General features: G+C 42.4%; 1 long non-coding RNA gene across 1 annotated transcript; it reads right to left on the bottom strand.

Moving 5' to 3' along the window:
• Positions 1 to 6,792: 6,792 nt before the first annotated feature.
• Positions 6,793 to 15,794, bottom strand: LOC146894605 (uncharacterized). Its single transcript, XR_015001537.2, has 3 exons — positions 15,724 to 15,794; positions 12,043 to 12,074; positions 6,793 to 6,974 (listed from the first exon to the last, which is right to left on the bottom strand). It is a non-coding gene; the product is annotated as an uncharacterized LOC146894605 (long non-coding RNA).
• Positions 15,795 to 21,418: the final 5,624 nt, after the last annotated feature.

Genomic DNA, 21,418 nt, shown 5'->3' on the forward strand with positions numbered 1-21,418 from the left:
AATCATTACAGTAAGTCAATTCACAAGAACCCATATAATCTGATCCAGTGGCCTTCACACAGCACATGTCACCTCCACAGAGCTATGAAAAAGTGAATGTCCCATACAAGGCTTTACGTTTGTAAATAAAAGTCATGGAGTGGGCTGTAGTCAGTTAAAACCAACCTAGAAGTGAATTTCTCCTCAGTTCAAAAAAAAAAAATCATTGGGTGTTGCTGTGGGACAATGGTCTGTACCCTGTCACTGGTATTTTAAATAAATGCTGATTGGCCAGTAGCCAGGCAGGAAGTAGAAACAGGGCGACCAGGTAGGAAGTAGAGGTGGGGCAATGAGAATTCTGGGAAGAGGGAAGTTTTAGTCTGCAGTCGTCTCCCAGACAGAGAGGAAGCCAGACACAGAGCAAGCAAGATGTGACTGCCTCGCCGAAAAAAGTACCAAGCCATGTGGCTAACACAAACAAGAATTATGGGCTAATATAAGTTATAAGAGTTAATAAGAAGCCTGAGCTAATAGGCCAATCAGTTTATAACTAATGTAGACCTCTGTGTGATTTCTTTGGGACTTAACGACTGTGGGAACCAGGCAGGATGGAAACCTCAGTCAACAGGGTGTGACCCCAATATGGTGGTTTGGAAAATTCAACAATTTGATCTTCACAGTGGCTCAGTAATAGCAAGAGAAACAGGTAACTGTACAGTTATCAAAATAGTACAAACTTTGTCAAACCACACATGAAACCACAGCCCACTGGAGGCTCTCACAGGAGGATCTTGAAGCCAGTCTGGGCTGGAATATGACAAAACCCTGTCTTAAAAGCAAAACAACACAAAATAAAAGTCTATCTCTTTACATTTACTTACTCTGAGAAATGTAAAGGGTTATAGATAGAAAAGGTGCTGCTTAAAGGAAGCACCACACAGCTAGCCACATCTGTCATGAGCTAACTCACTGTTACTATATGCTTCTCTGACTGGATAGAGAGGCCTTTGGAGTTGAATCACCAGCACAATCAGCTGACCATGGATCTGAGGGGGTGCTTTCCTGCAAGCCAAGAGTGAACTCATCAGACCATGTTTAGTTCATCACTTCCAGTGCTCAACTGGTTTAAAAAAAAAAAAAGAATATCTATGTGTTCTCCTATTCCTCCAATGGTCACAGAATCCAACACTCAAAGCTCTGAAGAAAACAGCTCCCTCCTGACTCAGTGAACAAGCAAGGAGGCAGGAATCCCAGGGTATGGCTTGTTCAGTGATGCCCTACTTGAGAGGCCTGTAAATATAATCCCTCCTCTAGCTCCTGTAAAGAGCCCGAGGAGACAGGTAGTGTGCTCCAACTGTGGCTAGCAAGAGCATCCCATCACTTCCTGGACTAACACAGTGATTCGTATAGGCACGCGGACAAGGAGTGATTACTGGTCAGCAGCTTCTTCACTTGACATGTTGTTCTTTATCCTGGCGGTGGTTGAGAGAAAGAGCTTCATTAGCCTCAGCGAGACATCTGCTTCCTAGCTTTCCTACAGTCTATCCTAACTTTGGAAACACATCACACAGTCAAAGCATCTCTCCTGTAAAATTAGCAAATCAAGCAATTCATCCATAAAAAGCAGGTACTGAAGAAAGCCAAGTGCCAAAGCAGTTTAAAGGTTTAAAGGTTCCTCATGCCATAGTCTCAAGGAAGCCAAGGAAGCTTGGGAGGCAAGAATGTTTACTAAGACTCTCCCACCAGCAGGTCCTGCTGCCTACAGCAAAAGTCCAACATCACACACACACACACACACACACACAGAGAGAGAGAGAGAGAGAGAGAGAGAGAGAGAGAGAGAGAGAGAGAGAGAACATAGCCTGAGATCAGGGCATCTCATTCCAAATCGCAACTTGCCCAATAGCTATCATCAGTGCTCAGCTCTCTAACCTGTGCTTGTCTCTGCCCTTGTCTATTATAGAGTGTCTATTGTATGTAGATTACCGTATTTGGAGGATGCTCAGTACAGTAGAGGCTGGGAGGGGAGGAAGGGATGTTACTGGGCATGAGCTACAGCCATAGAGCAGGCTGGGATCTTCCCTCTTCTCCATTAACTCCGGTGGAAGCCATGGGGAGGCACTTTTCTCCCAGCTCTACAGCTGCTTGCCTACCCAGAGAACACCTAGACAGGGGTAAAGTCAACTAAAGAAAAGTAGCTTTGCGCAAGAAGCCTGTGCCCGTGGCTCAGAAGGGATGCTGTGTTTTGTTATGGAGTCCAGCCTCTTCGCCCTCTTTGCGTGTACCTTGTATATACAGCTCTCTATCCTTCACCCTTCTATTAACCTCCCTGCACAGACAGTTGTGCTTGCTTCCTGTGGATTGCCTCTTAGTTTGCTCTTTAGCTTCCTTCTTTCTTCCACCAGGTTGATCGTCTCTGCAGTAAGCAATTCTACTGGTGTTGCCCTTTTTGGATAACCAGGTGTTTTCTTTGAAGCCTCCCCTATAACTCTTTTGATTTCCTTCCATTTGCTTTCTATATTTGTAAAGAGTTGTTTAATGAACTCCCTCATCTTTTTTTCCAGAGGTTCTCTTATACTTTCTCCATACAGCTGGCTTGATCAGAGGTTTATGATCGATCTTCTGGTTGTCTTGCCTGGTGTGCCTCTCCTAAGTTTCAGTTGAATGTTGGCCATAACGAGTTGGTGATCTGACCCTAAGTCAGCAGCAGGAAATGATCAGCTGTTTTGGATGCTAGATAAGAGTTTCCTGCTGGCCAGAATGTAGTCAACTTGGCTGTTTGTGCATTTGTCGGGGGATTCCCATGTCCAGCATCTTGATGTTTTGGCCTGCTTGAATTTCGTATTGGATGTGTAGAAATCATCTGCATAGCAGAGGTCAAGCAGTCGCTCCCCTCTATCATTCCTTTGTCCCAACCCATACATTTCCATGACACTATAGTCCACTTTCTCCAGTTCCCACTCTTGCATTGAAGCCACCCACAATGATTAGTATGTCATTCTTATGCATCCTGCTGACCTCATTCTGTAGATCTGTGTAGAAACTGTTGATGACATCCTCTTCTGCTTCGGCTATTGGCGTGTATACCTATATGATAGTTACTGGGTGTGTCATTGTCTGCAGTCTGGCTGATATAATTCAGTCATTTACAGGTCTGTACCCGAGCATGCATTTTGGGACCAAACTGGACAGCACTAAAGCTGCACCTGCTGTGTGTTTTCCCTCTGCACCTGAGTCTAGAAGCTTGCATCATTTACACAAGTACTTACGCTCCTGTCCAAAGCATTTCTGCCAGTTCAATGATATCCCACCTGAAGTGACTGACCTCAGGCATGATCAAGCCAGTTCCCCCGACTGTGTTTAGTGTTCTCACATTCCAGGCCCCTATTGTGGTAACTCTTTTCGGCATGAGGAACTGCCTTTCCTGTCCATTCCTATCAGCCCCCCTCCCCTCTTTTGGCTTTAAAAGAGAAGCATCATCTAGCCTGCACTAAGGACATGGAGGTACTGGGGCACTGTCTGATTCTGGGACTTTAGCCCATGTGTTTCAGTTGAACTTGTCCATATTGGGTTTCGTTGTCTGAGTTAATGAGGATGACTGACCAGGTCTTTTACTCTTCGTGTGGTAGTCTTTAGCCGACCAGCTGGACCTCTCTCCACCCACATAATAAATTCCCCAGGTTTTCAGAGGACCTAGCTGGTTGTTTCCAGTCTCGCTATTGAGAGGGCAGCTACCAGGGGACCAGATATCTCTATAGCCAATCTGAAAATCAGCAGAGAGTACATACAGAGCACTATTTGGGGAAGACATAGCCACTTGTCATCTCCCTCACTCAAAATGCCATGCCTAAGAGGCTGGGGATGCAGAAGACAAGACACAGTATTGCCAGGTGAGCACAGCACTTACTCTGAGAGCTACACACACTACACACCAGCCAGGTGATGAGAGAGGAGGGAATGCTGTTGATTTTTCATATTTGCTTTATTATTTATACTTTGAGAATTTCATATAATTTATTTCTATCATATGCTTTCCTGTCACCCAGTACCCAATTTCATGTTCTTTCTCTCCCTTTAAGAAAGAAGGAAAGGACAGAAGGAAGGAACGAAGGAAGGAAGGAAGGAGAAAGGAAGGAAGGAAGGAAGGAAGGAAGGAAGGAAGGAAGGAAGGAAGGAAGGAAGGAAAGAAGGAAGAATTAAAACAAGGAATCTGATTTATGCTGAGCAGCTACCCCAGATCACAGAGCCTGCCCAGGCATGTGACAGATATACCCAATGTTACTCCACTGAAGAAACAGAATTTTCCCCTTTCCAGTAGTTCCTTGATGAGGGGTGGAATTTTATACCCACTTCAGAAGAGAACTTTAAATTGTATTGTTCATTATAATGTAAGCTGTACTGATATGACTTTTTTTTTAAATTCTCTATAGCTGTCTGCAACGTTAGTTTATCTACTGAGAGACTCTTTAAAAGGCACCATGAGACTTCAGGGAACCTAGCAGAAGCTCAATGTCAACTGGAGAATGACACTGTGCTGTGAGTGTCCGGGAGAGAAGGGACTGACAGATTCTAGACATACTATACTGCACATGGCTAACCAAACGATTTAACATATTGTATAAACGTAATTAGCAGGAACTGTCCTTCTCTAGCTGATAATAATGGGGCCTGTACCTACCTAAGAACCCATCCTCTTAAGTCCAGTGACTACTCCAAACTGTGTGAGTGTGATTTATAAACAAATAAACACATATATTTGTCTTGTATCCTCAAAAATGACAGCAGGGATATTTGGAAATTTTAAGCAACACTAATCCAAAAAGTGGCCTTTTTCTCAGTCCTAGAACACAGTGCCATCTGTTGGTGCCTTGAGATACTACACGCCTAACATTAAAGTATTACTTATAAGTAAAATAAATAAGCTTGTCATTCAGGTACTATAAAAACATTCTAGGTAGGCTTCACAAAACTTGACCGCTATCAAGAGAAATTATGAAAATAACCTTTCTATGCTTCCCGGAGCCTATGTGTTCTTTCTTTCTCCTCTTTCCTCTGTACTGCAGGCAGATCAACCTGTAAATCCCAAAGTTTTCTTCCCAGAAGTGCCAACGGCTGTCTTCCTGACCTGCCTTTCCATACAGTTGTATTCTTTCTCTAAAATCTGTTCCCTGGCCCACCCCTCTGATCCTTCGCAGGGTCACCAGCTTTCCAGCTGCACCCACTTCACAGTACCTCTCCTAAAGCACTGGTCCTGGCGTGCAGTGTTCTTCTTGTGTGACATCTCCACATCTGTATACATTCTAACCAAGCACTGTCCAACAGAAAGAGATGAACCACACATGCCAGTCACATGTGTACCTTTACATTTTCTGTAGCCATTCAAAAGGTAAAAAAGAAGCAAGTAAAATCTATCCTTCCGTGATTAATCGAGTATATCCAAAATACCATCATCTCAAAGCAATTACTATCAAAATATTGATGGCTCAATAGCTATACTTTTATATTGCTTTCAGAGTCCAAGCTGGGCACCATCTGCATAGCATATCATAATTGGTGTCCCATTACCAGTGCACAGGGACTATATGTGGCCAGGGGTTATTGTACTGGACAGTGCCATTTTAGAGACAGGGTCTGGCAACTCCTCACACTAACAAAGGTTTAAAAAGATGCTTTAAAAATCATGTCACATCATCAGTGCTATTAGATGTTCTCCAGGAAGATCTGTCATCTAAGGATACCTTCAGGAGCCCTCTGTAAATAAGCACAAGCAAGTATCTCCCAAGAGAACTATGAAGACTCTATAGGCCACCATAGCTGGTGGCATGACTACTGACTTTGGGTGTTCAGCACATCTCTCCACTGCTCCCTTCCATGAGCTCCTGTGAGTTTTCTCATAGCTCCAGGGAGAGCCAGGACAGTGTTGTGACCCCCTTTACACACTACAAAAGGTTACAGAACCTGTCAACAGTAAATGCTCTAAATTAAATAGATGTTTTGGCTATTGGAAGGGGTTCCCACTGCCCATTACTGTTCCGCCTCTAAATGTTGAGAAATATTTTCCAGATCATCAGTTTTTGGTATATTCCTGTCTGGTATTTGTAGTTAGGATTTTGTTTGGTTTTGATCTACCGTAAGTAGCTAGTGTATGGATGCAAACGGAGCCCTCTTCAGGACTCGGTATTAAATGACATCAACACCAAACAAATGGCACTGGCAATCTACAAACACCTCTAGACACAGGGGTCAGGGCCAACATGTACCAATGTCCATTTAGGGTTGGCACCATGGGACTTGGCAACGTGCCAGGAAAAAGTACACCATTGATCCTCCCGTCTATGGACAAGAGAATATTATTGAAGCTGCTGAAGTATCTCAAAGAGGACTTTTGGCTGACAGAGATGGGCCCCAGCCCAAGCTGCCCTTCCCAGCAGGAAGGTAAATGTCATCAGGCCCTGCTCTCTTTCAATCTCCTCCCACTTCTTACCTGATGGAACAGCAGACCTTGCTTGTGACCTGCAATAAATGTTTAATTTGCTTTCTTTTCAACTAGGGGAGGGTGTGGGCAGAGGTACCCATCCACGGACTTTTTAGGGAGTCAAACTCTACTCAAGGTAATAATAACTAAATAAGTACAAATATTTCTTTTCACTTTGAAAGTACTCAGAACAGTCTAGAAAAGGCTATTAACCACTGATAGCATGCAGCTTGAGACTCACGCCTACTTTTTTAAAGTAGGTGGCTTTTAAGACAGTCAGTTTTACCTCATTTACACGTAAATTAGGCAATCTCACAAGCCTCGGGAAAGGTCTTATTCCAGGAAGAGAAATAAACCAAAGTCGTCGCAGTTCATGACCTGGCCTCAAGCAACTCTGAAATATAATCAATCTTAAACACACCTTCTTTCCATCAATCATACCTCTGAGGGTCCACCACTTCTGGGTAGGCCTCGCATTTCTTGGTTTTCCTAAAGCAACTTCAGGGTTTAGTGAGGGACCCTAAAAAGACAAAAACACCTTGTCAGAACTTTCCACCCTCATTTCACACTTAACTTCAAAGGAAACACACACACACACACACACACACACACACACACACACACAAAGTCACCCAACTGAGACGCCTAAACTCAAAGTTGACTCCCTCTATATTTACTTCTACACTGGTGTTTGATTTCTCCCCGTGACAAGGAGCAGCAGGGATATGTGGGATCATTGCATCATCATTGTGTTTCAGATCTCCACACAGCCGAACTTAGGAAATGATTAGATACGACCAGATCCAGGTGATGAATGCCAGGACACTGGCTTCTGTGAACAGTCATTCTCAAGAGCCCGGAACTTGAGATTGCTATCACAACTGATGAAAATCAGCTGCGTCATCTCAAAAGGCCCGAGCACTTCCACAGTCCACTCACCTCACACAGCACTGTGCACGTCCGCCAGGCCCACGAGTATCACTCGGGACCACGGGCTTCGGCCAGTCTTTCTGGAGAATGGGTATACGACATGACCCTGACTCCAAGGGGCAGACACTGCACTGGAGAAGGCAGCACACGAAACGTGCATCACAAACTCTGAGTGCAAAGGGATAACCCAAGCCTTCAGAGGACTGACTGAGAGTTAGCTCGGGGCCTGGATGCCTTCCTGTGAGTCCACGTACTCTGCCTGGGCTGATGTCCTTACCAGTAAGGGAAGCAGTCACTGTGCCCACTTCATCTATGTGATGGTCGCTGAGCAGCTCTGGTCAGCACAGTTTTCCTACAGTTAAGGCCCAAATGCATGGGATCGGAGTTGTTTTAGCCTCCAGTGAGTAGAGGAAAGGCTGTAGATTGGTTGACCAAATGAGATTCTTTGGGCTGTGGAGATGGTACAGTCAAGTATCTGCTGTGCAAGGCTGGGGGCCTGAGTTCACATCCCCTTGCACCCACACAAAGGTCAGGCATAGAAGTTCCTGCTTGGGGCGGGGAGGAAAGGAAGAGAATTGGAGAAAGGCAGATTCCTGAAGCTCATCCGCCAGTCCGGTTAGATGACTGATGAGATCCAGGCTTGGTGAGAGACCCTGCCACAAAAACTGAAGTGGAAAACCAGGGCAAAAGACACCTTACATTGACCTCTGACCTACACACACACACACACACACACACACACACACACCACACGCACACACACACACCACACGCACACGCGCGCACACACACACACACACACACACACACACACAGACTTGCCTCACCACAAACACACACAGAAAGGTTTCCTGGAAAATACTGCAAAGAAAGACTGAAAGAAGAGAGGAGAGCCTCTGCCAACATAAGAACCATGAAGAGGAGAATAAACCAGGAACATTCAGAAGACCAGGAGTGATGCTGTTTGTCTTGCAGGAGATGGAACTTCAGAGTGGACAGCCATTACAGAAGACCTGAGCACCAGTTGGCGTATGGAGACCTAAGCACCAGATGGTTGTCATTTTTTACTTTGAACAGCAGGAGGCCTTTGAGGGTACTTGGACAGGATGATGACAGAGCATGAGGGGCGTGTTCACAGGGCTAATTCTGCAGCACTTGAAGGTATGACTTGAAGCAGGAAAGAGACTGGGAACAAAGAAGTCAGGTGCAAAGGGATAAAGACGAGAACAGAAAGAATCACAGAGACACTCACAAAGGAGTTGCCAAGGGGCCTTGGTAGCAGACTGGAGATGAGAGAGGGGGTTACAACAGAGCAAGGATTACAGGGATCATGATGGATCCAGAGACACAAATCCCCAATAGCTGTTGTGAGACTTGAGGAGAGACCAGAGTTCTATTTTGGAAAAAGATTTACGGTAAGCAGAACAACATCCAAAAATCAAACTTCTGAAGAACAGATGGAAATCACTGCAGAAAAGAAAATTAAACTTGAAAAATAAACTTGAAAAAAAATTTCTCAGGTCATGAAAGTCAGGGGAACGAACACATCCACAAGCCAGTCAAAACATAAACGAAAGACATAATGAAAGTGATGTGTCAAGACCTAGCCCTTCTCAAGAGAGACTGACCTCCTCACTAGGGCCAGGAGAAATGGAGAAGTGTTCATGTGACATGACACAGAAGAGCATTGGATGCTGTGTTTTGGTCCACATCCATGAAAATATGGGTAAACAGAAAGGTCTTGACCTAGAAGTCAGAGAGAACGTTTTGTACATGCTAAGATTATCATCCTACAGGAATGTCTCCCAACAAGACTATGTGATTCTGTCAGTACGTAGTGTATGGTTATGGGCAATTTCATACTTTATTTTTCTTGTCAATAATTTTGTATTAGGTACTTTTCTATTGCCAAGATGAAACACTAGGACCAAAGCAACTTATAGAAAGAAGAATGTTGTAGAAAATTATTTTAAGATGTGTTGCTTTTGTTTATGCTGCATTTGTTTTACTCTGTAAAGCTGTGATTCTTTGCCTGTCTAAAACACCTAATGGTCCGAATAAAGAACTAAATGGCCAACAGTGCGGCAGGAGAAAGGATCGGCAGGGCTGGCAGACAGAGTATAAACAGAAGGAGAACTGAGGAAGAGGAGAAGCAAGAGATCTAGGAGGGTAGCACTCCAGGGCCAGCCACCAGCCAGCCAAGGAGGAAGACTGAAAGTAAGATATACAGAAGTAAGAAAAGGAAAAAGCCCTGAGACAAAAGGTAGATGTGATAATTTAAGGTAAGAAAAGCTGGCCTGAAATAAGCCAAGCTAAGGCCAGGAATTCATAAGTAAGAATAATACTCTAATACTCTCTGAGTGATTTATTTGGGAGCCGGATGATGGGCCCCCAAAAAGTCGAAAGAGCAAAAATCACACATCAGAAGAGTTTATTTTGGCTTACTGTCCCAGAAGTTACGAGTCTGTCATCATCACAGAGGGTATGAGTGAGAGCGGGATGGGGGCAGCAGGAGTGAGAGCAGGCAGGCACGGTGACAGGAGCAGCAGGAGTGAGAGCGGGCAGGCATGGTGATGGGGGCAGCAGGAGTGAGAACGGGCAGGCACGGTGATGGGGGCAGCAGGAGTGAGAACGGGCAGGCACAGTGACGGGGGCAGCAGGCTGACACATGCACCAAGAACGGTGCAAGGCTTGTGAAACCTCAAAGCCCGCCTCCAGTGACACACTTCCTCTAACAGGGCCACACTTCCTAAACCTTCCAACTACATATTCAAATGTCCAAGACTATGGGGTACATTTCATTCAAATCACCACAATCCTTCATAAAGGTTTAAATATTTTTAAAAAGGAGAAAAGGTATTTTAGAGGTGTATAAAAAAATATGGCTGACTGCTGGGATGAAATTTTACTGTAACTTCGAAGGAATATAATTATAGATATTAAAGATTATTTACACAAATATTTATAATGCATTTTACTAAAAGGAATCAGCACTAGTAATTTATTTAGATGACTATACAATGTGATTGTTACATTTAAATAACCTTAAAGACATACACCACCACACTTGGCCTTTTCATTTCTATTTTTAATGCTGTGTTATGAGCCTAAAACCACTGACCATTTCTTTAGAAAACAACAGTATTGGGGGAGGGCCTTGGACTTCCCACAGGACAGGGCACCCTGACTTCTCTTAGGACTGGAGAGGGAGAGGGAGGGGGTAGGGGGAAGAAAAAGGATGGATGGGTGGAGGTGGAAATTTTTAATAAATAAATAAATAAATAAAAAGAAAAGAAAACAACAATATCCATACATTTTGTTTTCTGTTGCTGTGATCAAACACAATGATCGAAAGTTGACTGGGGGGAAAGTGTTTATTTCATTTTATGTTTCTGAGTAACAGCCCATTGCTGGAAGAAACCAAAGCAAAAACCCGGAAACGGGAACTGAAGCAGAGACCACATAAGAATGATGCTTACTGGCTCACTCAGCTTTCTTATAAACTGTGACCACCTGTCCAGGTGTGGTACTGCCTATAGTGGGCTGAACACTCTTTCATCCATCATTAGTCAAGAAAATATCCCTAAGATAGACCCACAGGCCAACCAGATGGAGGCAGTCATCGACGGAGGTTCCCACCATCCCCCAAATAATGCTGGGGATGTAGCTTATGAGAGAACACTTGCCTAGTAGATAGGAAAACCTGTGTTCAATCTCTAGTGCAGCAAAAATAAAGAAACTCTTTATAAATATTCTCAAATAGATAAGATATCATTTCATAATAGAAAAACAAAACATTATTCTTAAATATGCAGAGAACAAAAAGAAAAATCAAAAATACAGTAGCATAAATGAGACGCGTGATAGAAGGAAGAAGAAATCTTTCAGAGGGTGAAACAAAAGACAAAAACATACATGCTGGCTAGTTTTTTGTGTCACCTAGACACAAGCTACAGTCATTTTGAAAAGCAGAAACCTCAATTGAGAAAATGTCCCCACTGGTGGGCAAGCCTGTGGTTTGTTCTTTCGATTGATAATTGATGTGGCTCACTGTGGGCTGTGCTGCCCTCTGGAGTAGTGGTCCTGGGGCATAGAAGAAGGTCGACCAACAAGTCATGGAGGGCAAAGCAATGAGCAGCATTCCCTCATGGCCTCTGTAAAGGTTTCTGCTTCCAGGTTCCTGTCTCAAGTACCTACCCTGAATTCCCAGGAAAGTGAAATAAACTCTTTCCTCCCCAGGCTGTTTTTTGTCATAGTGTTTTATCATAGCAACAGAAGCTTTAAGTTAAAAAGAAATGTAGTCAGGCAGTGGTGGTTCACACCTTTAATCCCAGCACTCAGGAGGCAGAGGCAGGAGGATCTCTGTGAGTTCGAGGCCAGCCTGGTCTATAAGAGCTAGTTCCAGAATAGGCTCCGAAGCTACAGAGAAACCCTGTTTCAAAAAAAAAAAAAAAACAAAAAAAAATTAAAAAAATAAAATAAAATAAAATTAAAAAAAAAAACATAGAAAGTGTTAAATTAGTAAAGTCCTACTCAAATACCCAAATAATAGGAACTACAGAAGGAAAAAAAGGAGAAGGAAGGACAGAGAGACTCTAGTTCCACCTGACTCATCTGGAAGCAGTATTTTCACAGCCCAGACAAAACTGAATACTTACCTCAAGAATAGTATGCTCTTTTCTTTGAGAGACTGAAAGAGAGAAGAAGTAAGTCAAATAAGAAATTATGGAGCAATACGGTTTGATTAACACAAAAACATTAGCTAACAACAAAGTTGTAGCAAAAGAAGTAACCATATGAATAATGAACACAAAGATGGAAATGGAGGGGCTGGAGAGACAGCTCAGAGGTTAAGAGCAGTGTCTGCTCTTCCAGAGGTCCTGAGTTCAAGACCCAGCAACCACATGGTGGCTCACAACCATTTATGAGATCTGGTGCCCTCTTCTGACTTGCAGGTATCCATGCAGACAGAACACTGTATACATAATAAATAAAATCTTTTAAAAAAAAAAAAAAAGATGGAAACGGATATCGGGAAGCAGCCTTCCTGCAGAGTGGAAATTGGGAAATCAGACAGGGTCACGCAGGGATTGCTCTTTTTAACTCAAGACCTTATAACAATTTCTCGTTTTTCAAGCTATGTCTGTATATAGCTTTAGGTCATTTGAATATCACATTTCTTGAAAACTGTTTTTCTGATAAATATTACTAATTATCTTTTTAACCTGTACTCTTCTTAGAAATAACTTGAGGTGAAATTTCAAAAGATAAAATAATAAAAGGTAAACATGAATCTACAGGAAAACCATGGGAAAGTAGGAATGAAGATTTGGTTGGATTATTCCAAGAATTCTAACTTTGTGATTCTCTCTTTTCTAGTCTGTTTCCGCAATCTGAAGGAAGTGTAGCTGCTCCCATGATTTTATGAGAGAGTTCTACAGTGGCTATTGTGCGAGACAATGTCTGTAACTCCTCTTCCATGTATAGCCTCCAACTTTTCAACCTGAGACCCACTGAGCTGGAAAATTGTTTCTAACTTACAGACTGGAGCGTATCTGCTTTGCAGAAGTGAATCCATCTCATTAATGCTCACATGCCGTCTCCACTGCTCCCTAAGGACAACCCATAGAATGGAGGCAATTCTCTCCTATAGGCTGCTGGGGCAGCGTGGGGGGGGGTGCTTGTAAGTGGGATGTCTGAGCTAATGTTACCGATCCCAGAGGATTTCTGCAAGTGGAAATAACTGTGTGTCTCCTCCTCTGAGAACTACCTCTCACATCTGCTATGTTAGTGTCTAAACTGTAGATTCAACAGCTTAAGAAATTGGCAAAGGTTATATTTTTCAACAATACTTAAGTTAACATTAGGATCGCTAGCAATTCCTAATAGAGTCCTGAGTTTCTTTATTTTCTATTCTTTATGTTTGTTAAACTAGAAACTCAGCACATTCTGTATGTGTTCCAACTCATGAATCTGATAGTTTTTATGATTTTAACTCTAGCATGTTTATTTTTCTCCTAATATCAATACTTCTCTTCAAAAATAACTTTGGTTTACAAAAAAATCATCAAAATTAAGGGAAATTGTTAATTTTTAATTATTTTAATGTTAAAATATGCATTTTAAACATTTTAAACGAAGTCATGGACGAGATGCCCAATGTATTTGGAATCCCAGCATCCAGAGCCCAGCCTTGGCCACACAGGGAGACCTTGTCTAAACAATGGGTGGTTATGGCCAGGGGCTCTACCAAGCAGCTATTGAGATATTGGAATCTGAAGCTGAGGAGAGAAAGTAGCACTGAAGATGAGTATGTATTTGGAAATCAGGGTCAGAAAGGCTGTATTAAGGGCTAGGATATCACTATGTACGCAGTCATCTGGGAGCCACAGAGAACAGAAGAGTTGAAAGCCCAAATGTAGGGATCAGAAGAAATGGGAAACATAAAGGCCAAGTAAAAGAACTGATGCCTACCCCTAAGAGGGGGGAAGGGAACAAAGAAGACACGTGCTCCAAAAGCCAAAGAAAAACATTGCTTCACCTGACAGGTTGGTCCTTAAGCGCATGCAGAGAAGGGGTAGTGTCCACATACACACTGAGCAAGCCAATAAAGCAAGTGTGAGGTTGCTAAGCTCAGTCAATGGGGTTGCTACTCTGTCTGGTTGTGATTCTCTCCAATCAGGGAAGAAAGTAAACCAAAGGGTGGAAATGGAAGACAATCACTGTACCAGGCTTTTTCTTTTCTTCAGGGCCACCAAGCAACTCTCAAATCATGACACATAAGATTAGTTATGAGTGCTTGGCCTAGTTTAAGCTCATTCTGGCTAGTTCTTTTAACTTAACCTGTATCTCTTTGTCTACCTTTTGACTCAGGGCTTTTTACTTGTCTTTCCTTCTGTATCTCTTACTTTCACTGCTGCCCGTGTCTGGCTGGTTGGTGGCTGCCTGGTTTTCTGCCTCAGGTGTGTCCCTCATTCTCTCCACCTCCTCTTCTTCCAGAGCCTAGATTTTACCTATTTATTCTCTCTCCACACCAGCCCCACCTATCCTTTCTCTGACCAACTATTGGCCATTCAGCTTTTTATTACACTAACCAGGTGCCTTTGGCAGGTAAGGTGAAACCAATGTGGCACACCTTTACGTAATTAAACATACATCCTTACATCATTAAACAAATGCAGCAGAAACAAATGTAACACACCTTTACACAGTTCTTCAACTTAACAAATAGAACACGTTTGCCTAGGTAAAATAGTATTCTACGGCAACTCGTCCACTGTGAGGGCTAGCCAGATGAGTGGGGTAAGAACAGACAAGAGACATGAAGCACTTTCAAGACATTGACTGCAGGAATAGCTGGCACTGTATCATGGATAAGCTCACCATGGCTTCAAATGCATTCACAAGATTGCATACGATCACGGTAGTCTGAATCCCAGCATGGGTGGGGGAGAGGCTCTCAGACTCTCACCTCTAGGTGAATGACTATTGTTAATTGGTGGATTGTAGGAGATGGAGAAGGTGCTTTCCTCAAGGAAACAGCTCCTGATAGGTTGTCCATATTCCAGCGGACGACCCTACAACCATGCACATCCTGGCATGATTAAGTGAACTCACTGGGTTTTAAATAGAATAGATTAAGTTGGGAGGTAAAAGTTGAGGGGATATGGGAAGCATTGGAGGGGAGAAAGAGGGATGTGGAGTTTATCAAAACACATGATATGCATTATGCAATTTTCAGAAAGAAGAATGTAACCTAGCCTGAGAAGGAAGAAAGTAAAAACAAGAAGAAAAATTTATATTAAAAGTGGCCTACCAATCTTTTGCAAGTAATTATTTTGCTATGTATATATGCATATAATATATATGTATGTATATATATACATAGAGAGAGAGTCAATTTCTAAAAGTAAAATTATTATATCCAAGGCTACAAATGTTTTAAGTAATGACTCATGGCGAAGTTGTTTTCAACAGAGCTGATGCCGCTTAAACCAAATGGGCAAACTATATTACCTGTATCCAGCCTCTGGCCATTGTCCACACAGCACACAAGGTCTAGTTAACAATGAACAATTCCTGCAAAACCCAGTAAGTTAACTCCTAACCCTCCCTGACGCTCTTTCTTGACTCTCTCATTTTCATTCAGAGTAAACTAAACTTTTCTACATTAATTTTGTTTTGATTCAAAATCCTTTTAGTAGCTGTAAATTTTTCATTCAAAAAAAAAACTTAAGCAGACTTTTAAATCATAATGCACACAAAAAAGTGAATAAAAACTGATGAAGACTTTATAAAATAAAGTAATTCAAAGTAATTCCCACCCCTTTGTTTCTTACCTAAATCAAATCAGTGTTTATCTAAGAGACCTAAGAGCCTTCCCAGGAGTTCTTATGTCCAAAGCTTCTTCCTAAGTAACAGGGGAGACAAGCAGAACGGAAATGAAATGCTCATGGAATCAGCCGTGCACGCATTTCGGGAAAGATCTAGGAAACTCAAAATAGCAATGTTCTTTAAATTGTTATGTCATTCCTGCAGACGACAGAGAGCTCTGTGGCTTGAGTAACTTCGCAGACATCTTACTTCCTTTCCAGCTCTTCTTTGACCTTCTCAATTTCAGGACAACAGGAAGACCAAGACACCTTATGATCTAAACATTTTAAACAACCAGAGGCTGAAGTCAGGAAAGGCAGCTGGTCAGTAATTCGATTTTAGGCAGTGATCAACTCCCAATCCATGTCACCTCCTGTCACCACCACACTGGACAGTGAATGAACAGTAAAACGCAAATGAAGATGTTTCTGAATGAACGGAGACAAAGCACCATTAACTTCCGGTGATGCCAGGCAGCAAGATACACTTCTCCGTGTTCTACTAACAAAGAAAAATTCATCTGTGGGGATGGTGAATAGCTAACCGTTTCCCAATATGTGGTCCTATAGGTCTAACTGTTGTTGCTTTACATTTAGTCTAGAGACGCGAGGGTGGGTAAACTTCTTCGAAACATTTATCTAACTATTCCCTTACATCAGCGCGAAGAAAGTAACTAGAGGGTAGGGGATCTTACCTCTAAGATGTTTTTACTTCATATTTATCAAAATAATAAGCAATCTACTAAAATTACCAATGAACCAATTTTAAAAGCTAAGAAACACTGGGAATAATAACCATGACAGTCACCAATTTTTCAGGAAGTTTAGACATGCAAAGCATCTTATCAGAAGAAAGCACATTGACAACTTAAAGTCTTGTTTCATTCTAAAACGTAATGCCCTGTAAGGAACAATACTGCATAAGCAGACTGTATTCCATCTAAATGTGGGACTGGTGAGGTGGCTCACCGGGTAAAGGCACTTGTACCAAGTCTGGCAACCTGAGTTCAACCCTCCAAAATCAAATGGTGGAAGGAAAGAATTAAATCCAAAACTGCCTGGCTTCTGCCCTGGTCAATACTCTCACCATGGTCAGTACACACACACACACACACACACACACACACACAAATAAATGCAATTTAAATACCTTAAGTCCAGCTGAAGAGGCAGCTTCAGTGGCACTTGAAGTCCTTAGAATCAACCCTGGCACTGAAAGAAACAAAATATTAAAATCCCATAGGACAAACTCTACTATGAGGGCATGTGTTGGAAAGTTCAAAGTGAATTTTTAAAAATCAATTTAAAAAAAATGTTTGAATGCAACACATATTGACCAAGGTTTATCAAGGAGTTGTTTTAACATCCCTACGTACAAATAATCAATTATTCACAGTCATTCAAAGAACTCATTAAATACACTGAAATAATTAAATTCCCTCTCTTCTCTTTACTCCCTTCCTGAAACTGAGAATAGAAAAGCCTATTAGCAGGTCCATCTTCAGGAAAGCAGGCTTGCTGACACCATGGCAACGGGCTATCACACAAAAGGGACCAGTGTTGAGAGTCTGAGAGAACCAGAGCAACACATCACTAATGGGGAAAACTCAGCGTGGTGGCCAGGTAATATGGTTATCCCAGGCACTAGAAGCACATTGCTTCAGTTATTAAACTACACAGCTGCAAAGAGAAATGTCTATGGCTTTTTGTAGACCTATTTGAAGGGAATCATTTCTCATGTCTCCTGTGGGTGCTCTATCTCCGGTTCTTCTTGCTCTTCTCTGGCTGGTTCTTTCTTCTGCTTTCCATTAGCTGATCTGAGTTTGTCCAAAAACCACTGTGAAAAGTTTCCTTTCCCGGTAATGAGGGATTCTTACGTTAAGTCTTAGGAGATTTCACAACCCTCTTCCCCCTGTCCTGAGAGGTAAGGTAGGGCCAGGTGATTGGTTTTGCCCATAATAGCATTCTATTTGGAGCTACTGATACCCAACCCTGTGGTTACTGCCACTAAGAATTCAGAACATTTACAAAGAAATGTCTGATAAAGTGCAGATGTCCAAGGACACTCTGAGAAAATGTAACACAATATTTAATATATATATATATATATATATATATATATATATATATATATGAAAACTTTCTGGCCATCTTTTTTAAAATGTCCTTACTAGATACTAAATCATTGGATTAAATTTATAAAATGCCTAAAATTGTATTGATTATTGAGATACTAAGAGTATCTCTGGGACCATAGAAAGGACAACACCCTCCCCATATACACACACAAAACTCCACAGGCTATTAAATAAAAAAAAAAATCCCAGTACCAGGTATAGGTTACCTATTTTTGAGTCGTTGGTCAGTGATGAGCCATAGACCCACACCTTCAAACATTATAAACTATTGTTGTTGCTCCTGGCTAGCCTCCAGAACTTGATGCTAAGACCTTATTGCTGAAGGCAGTCCCTACCCCAGTCACAGAAAACAGAAAAATGAACTGATACCAACCTGGAAGCTTCATTCCTACCAGCTAGCTTTCATAGTTATGGGAGATCCTATGTGTGCTAATCGGGGGAAAGTGTCATCACTAGGATTATCTACCTGTGAATCCCTGCCAGCTGCATTACCAACTTGCCTGAAAAGATATACCCACTGTTGCAATGGTGACATGAATATTATGCCAACCACTTTATAATTGGACTAAAGCACATTCCACAGGGTGGCACCTAGGTATCTAATAACAATAATTATGGGGGCATAAAAAACTGTGACTGGATTGGTAATGGGCCCTAGGGGAAAACCTAGCTGTAGGAGCCCATTAAGTCAGTGGTTCTCAACCTGTGGGTTGAAACCTGTTTGGGGGTCAAACGATCCTTTTGTGGTGATTTCCTAACACCATCCTACATATTAGATACTCGCAGACACTTACCATCCATAACAGTAACAATTACAGTTATGAAGTAGCAACAAAAATAATTTTATGATTGGGGGCCACCACCACAAGAGGAACGGTATTAAAGGATCACAGCATTAGGAAGGTCGAGAACAATTCTGTTAACGAGGCATAGCTATGAACTTCCCCTTACATTCTTATCTTATACCCAGAGATTAGTCCATCTCTCAACCCTCACCAGAGAAGCTTCCCTTAGGCATAGGTGGTGATTAAGACAGAGACCCACAGCCAGTCAACAAGTGGAGAATGAAAGTCTATGGAATTCTCAGCTTGAAATGGGACATCTACATCACACCACTTCTAGAAGGTCGGAGATCATCAAGGAAGATGGAACTGAAAGACTGTAAGAGCCAGAGGGAAGGGTGTGTGCAGCGAACATGACAGCAAAGCTGCCCCCCATGAACTCACAGGGACAAAGATTGCATGCACAAGACTGTCACAAGATCAAGCCGAACAAAATCCCAACACAGATGGGGGAGGGGGTCCTGAAGTCCCAACCCTGTCTGAGGAGCTATTGGCAAAGGATGGCGGCTCAGGAGGAAGAGTCAGGTTTCCGTGGGGATGTAGGCTCTGAGGGGATACCCATGGACCAATATCTATACCCACTCACATAGAGACAGCGCTATATGGACTCAGTGGCTATTAAAAGAGAGTGGGGAATAGAGAGAGCACATGGAGGGGGGAGTTGAGAAACAGGAGAGGAACTGAAGGAAGGGAATGGGGACATGGACTGGATCTATATACATTATATGCATGCATGAATATTAAACATCAACTGCTTTCTTAACTGTCGCTTGTCTCAGGTTTTCCAGATCACCTCCTAAAGATAATACATTCTGGGAGGAATCTTGATTTTTCTACCAAAAAAAATGATGAATGATAACTAGGGATTCCTTGGGCAGTTTCATATGTAGATACCTCCCGAATCTTAAAACTGACCATTGCACTGTGATTCGAAAATTCGATTCACTGAGGGGATTCACAGGAACTCCAATAGGAACATATCTGCAGGGAGTCAGGCTTCTGCCTCTCAACTCTCCAGAGGAAGACAGCAATGCCCAACACCTTCTGGAAGGACCTCAGTCACTCCAAAAGATTCAGCTCAACAAATCCAAGAACCCTTTAGTTTCATCACTGGCTGTCGTATGGATGGTTACTCCTGACAACCAATGTAATTGGATTAGCTAAGAGATTCGTGAAGCACCCTGTAGGCATGTTCGTAATGACACTTCAGGAGACAATTAGGTCTTGAGAGCTATGCCTGATACAGAGAACGGATTGGTTCCTTGGTGGGCTCAAAAGATGATGACATTATTGGAAGGTGATGAAAGGTTGGGAACGAAGCTTCGATGGAGGAAGTAGATTTGTATGGCCTGAGTCCTTGATGCTGTATCTGGCTCCTTCTTGTAACATTCCCTTTGCTTCCCAGCAGCCAAGATGTTGAGGTCCACTACTCTGAAACACTCTCCACCAGGATGGACTGATGCCTCTGAAAACATAAATCAGAGCAAAGCCTCCCTCTCGTGGACTGCTTCTGTCAAGTGTTCCAGTCACAATGATGAGCAAGTAGCCATCAGAGCCTACCTCAGTTCTAACCAGCTGGAGAGACTAGGCAGAGGAAGATGACTCCTATGCTTGAATGAGATAACAGGAAGGAAAGAAGAGGAACATGGAAGAGAGTGTTTTTCTTGTACTACATACAAGTTAAAATCATGTTTATTAAGCAATATCAATAAATATGGAAACCATTATAATAAAACAGCAATAATGAAAAATTAAAAAGGAAAACATTTAGACTGAGAGAACAGATTTGAGGATATAGCAACAAAACTAGACACAAGACAAAGAAATGAGAGGCGCTGCCTCTCCCCAGTTGCTATGGAAAGACTTCCCTCTTTCCCCCAGAGACAGGAAGTCACTCGAGATTCTAGGAGAGCAATTTTAGTAAATGACTACGGTAAACAGGATGTCTTAGTTATGCTTCTATTGCTGTTATAAAACACCCTGACCAGGACAACTTACAAAAGAAAGTATTTAATAGGGATTATGGTTCCAGAAGGCTAGAGTCAACCGTAGAGAAGCAAAGGCGGGGCTTCAGGAACAAGAGCACATTGAGAATGGGATGCATCTTTTGATAGCTCAGAATCCACCCCTAGTGACATACCTCCTCCATCAAGGCCACATCCCCTAATCCTCCCCCAACAAACAACAATTAGAAACCAAGTATTCAAACGCTCAAGAATACTTATTGGGAGTGGGAAGGTATCTCATTCAAACTATCACAAAGGATAAGGCAATAAAATGGTACCACATTAAAATAATCTGACACTCAGAGTGTCTTCAGGATTTTAAACAAAAATGGGCTTTCATATGATACTGATGATAATTTTTTTTAAAAAGTGTTTTAGATAAAATTTGGTGGAAACAGGCCTGTAAGTTGGGGTGCTCCTGTACCCTTTCGGGGCACTTTTCCTGTGATTAACAAATATGCATGAGTTCCCACCAATGCTGGGTGACTGGGTTGGCACAGTAGACCCAGACTTAATGAACTTGCAAAGCTAAGGACAATGTGTACAATGTGCTGATCCAGATGTGAGAAAGGAATACTTTGTATTTCAGAGAAATAGATTCTTCCAAAGCCGGGCAGTGGTGGCGCACACCTTTAATCCCAGCACTCGGGAGGCAGAGGCAGGCGGATCTCTGTGA

This window comes from Myodes glareolus, chromosome 4, assembly GCF_982192425.1.
Source record: "Myodes glareolus chromosome 4, mMyoGla1.1, whole genome shotgun sequence".
In the NCBI taxonomy this organism is placed as follows: domain Eukaryota; kingdom Metazoa; phylum Chordata; class Mammalia; order Rodentia; family Cricetidae; genus Myodes; species Myodes glareolus.